Source organism: Triticum urartu, chromosome 5, assembly GCF_003073215.2.
Source record: "Triticum urartu cultivar G1812 chromosome 5, Tu2.1, whole genome shotgun sequence".
In the NCBI taxonomy this organism is placed as follows: domain Eukaryota; kingdom Viridiplantae; phylum Streptophyta; class Magnoliopsida; order Poales; family Poaceae; genus Triticum; species Triticum urartu.
In genome coordinates, this window is record NC_053026.1 from 91,026,374 (window position 1) to 91,029,458 (window position 3,085).

Consider the following 3,085-nt stretch of genomic DNA (forward strand, 5'->3'; position numbering starts at 1 on the left):
GGTGTTGGACGGAATGCCGGGCCAAACATGTTACAAAACGCGCCTGCCCTTTTTAAAAGCATAGGCTGACCGAAACAAAAAGAAGCAAATACGGACACCCAGACGGATAAAAAAACAAAATTGGTGTCCCATTGGATCACCCCGTGGCAAATTTGACAAATTTGACCCGTGGACGAAATCAAATCACATAATGAACTGCTCGCGAAACTATTTCACGTGGCTGATCTTTTTGTGTGACGCCCGACACGAAGGCGTCACACTACACCATGCAACGCCTCACAGATAGGCGCTACACGCCTGACCAGTGTTGCACCCCAGACTGCCTAAAAATTGTTAAGTCGTTATGCAGAGTCTAAGAGTTAGGCGCTGCACTGTATAGTGTGGCGCCTAGCTCTCAGGCGCTGCACTAGTGGTTGCACTACAAAATGAAGCAACCACTAGTGCAACGACTAGAAGCTAGGCGCTACACTGTATAGTGTGGTGTCTAGCTCTCAGGCGCTGCACACTAACTTAGTAATTTTTGTATCACACGGGTATGACACTGCCCAGGTGTGTAGCGCCTATCTGTGAGGTGTTGCATAGTGTAGTGTGGCGCCTTTGTGTCGGGCGTCACACAAAAAGGTCAATCGCGTGAAATAGTTTCACGGACAATTCATTATGTGATTTGATTTTGTCCATAGGTTAAATTTATCAATTTTACCTCACCGCCTCGGAGTTGCCCTCATCTCCCGGTGAAAATTTCCGGCGATATATATACTGCTCGAGTTACTGAAAGCCTGCAGCACTGGCGTGAAGCGGTAAAATTGCGTGAGAGGGAGCGACAGTGCTGGTTTTGGCCTCGGCTGTCTGCGCATGGGCGAGAGAGTGAGACGCTGCGCATTGATTACACTGGCTGGCTCGTGCGACAGTCGTTCAACCACACGTACTGTACGGTAATTTATTTACCACTACCCCACACGCTCTGCGTTTGGGACAAACTTTTACTACTACGGCATCGACTGCGTGACTGAACCTGAACCTGAACCTGAACCTTGACTGTCCGCCCGGCTGCGGCGTCGAGCCATCGATTCCACGTCTCTGCCGCGCCGGCTGCTGCGAGGTACGCGATCGATCGATGGGCTGGCTAGGCTTTCGTTTTCAGAGACAATGGTAGTACTATGACGCTATCTGTTTGCAACTCCCTTCGTTGCTAAATATAAGTTTTTTTTAAAGATTTCTATAAGAACTACATACGAAGCAAAACGAGTGAATCTACTCTAAAATATATCTACATACATTCGTATGTAGTCGTTATTAAAATCTCTAAAAATATATATTTAGAAACGGAGGGAGTATAAGTTTCAATTAGGAGATTAATTAAACTGTGCAAAGTGGTTTTCTAAAATGTGTTTTTCTATGATGTGATCAAACACTTATTTTAGAGTATTTATATACAAATTCATTCATGTGGGAATATCAAATGGCCCAGTATGGCTTTCATTTCCACATGTAGTAGTAGTAGTAATAGATTTCATTATGAAAAGCTCAGAGTCAAGGATGCATCCATATGCACTTGATCAAATCAACGAAGCGATTGCTTGCTTTAAAAAACTAGTCGAGCGATCAAGTCCGGGTTCAGTGTCCCGCTCCGACTCTTGTGATTTGTCGACACTGAAAGGAAGTTCAGAAAAATGTTTGAGATAACACAGAAGCTTTCTAAAACTTTGGTTTGGTGGCGAGGGAAGGGAAGGACAGAGCAAATGAAGCCGCACCCACACGGGGCTGAGCAGTCACGTCAACAAAGAGAGATCGATCTCTCTTTAACTTTCTTCCTTTGTCTGCCTCTTCGACTTTCTTCTGTATCTAAACAGCTCGCGCCAATGATGGCTGATGCGACTGCTGCTGGTGCATCATTGCCCTCCTTCCTTTCTTTCGTAACCGCACTGCTCGCGATCGATGCGTCGCACTGCATTCATAAGAAACATGTGTGGAGTGGAGATGGGTATTTTTTTTCGGACAGAAAAAAGAAAAATCCGCCATTATTTCTTACTATTGCAAGTGTCGTGAAGTTTACTGATGTGCTCATGCGGTCATCCTTCAAGTGGCGGCAGCATTGTTCATCGCCGATTAGATTCCTTGGCGTGAAGCAACAGCCACATGGATGGATGGATGACTAGTGGCCTACTGGCCTTTCACCGCTTCACGCCCGAAACAACGGAGGGTGGGAAGAGAGGAAAGAAGCCGAACGCGAGGGAATGAGGAGGACGACGGGCGAGGGCGTCGCGACCGCGACCGCCAGTGGTAAAATGGGCTGGGCCACTCTGATGCGGTCCGACCGTGGAGGAAGACGATGGCCTGACTCGAATTCCTTCTTTCGGCCTTCCGCGTCTCGGTCGGCCGCAAGGGCCTCCCTGTCGTCTTCTCCGGCGACGGCGTATGTCCCTGTTATATAGCTTCACTTCCCGAGGTGGTCAGCAAATGGGGGTGTAGCTCATATGGTAGAGCGCTCGCTTCGCATGCGAGAGGCACGGGGTTCGATTCCCCGCACCTCCATTTTTTCTATTGCCTGGGCCCTCTGTCAGCCACTGCAAACCTTTGTGCGAGGCAGACATCTGGTAGATTTGCAGATAGCACCTTGAATTTTTTTATGCAAAAAAGTGCCTCAGGCGGTTGGAACAGATGGGCCGCAGAAATATTGTGAGAATTAAAATAATGTGTGTTGTGGTGAATTGATCCTGCTGCCTCTGCGATATCTTGATGCGAGCAAACCACCAACCAAGACATCTATTTGTGCCAAATGCTAAGATGTATGCTTTATTATATCATGCAAATAATACAGAGCAAGTTCTGCACATCGACTTGGACTTCCAAACTGAGCAAACTAACCGTACTAGACTAGGAGAAAAAAATCGAAATGGCAAACATTTCTCCCACCCTTGAAATGGTCAAAAAATGTAAAATTTTCAGACAAATCACCTTTGTTTGAATTTGAACAATTTTCCTTTTTAGAATCTTGATAAAAGAAAATATATATGACAGAATGAATGTATGTAAATTCTTTCGGACAAACCAACAAAATATGTGTTTGAATTCGAATATTTTTAAA

At 45.9% G+C, this 3,085-nt stretch overlaps 1 non-coding gene across 1 annotated transcript; it reads left to right on the top strand.

Annotated features, from left to right (window-relative positions):
• The first annotated feature begins 2,459 nt into the window (after positions 1 to 2,459).
• Positions 2,460 to 2,532, top strand: TRNAA-CGC. Its single transcript has one exon. It is a non-coding gene; the product is annotated as a tRNA-Ala (tRNA).
• Positions 2,533 to 3,085: the final 553 nt, after the last annotated feature.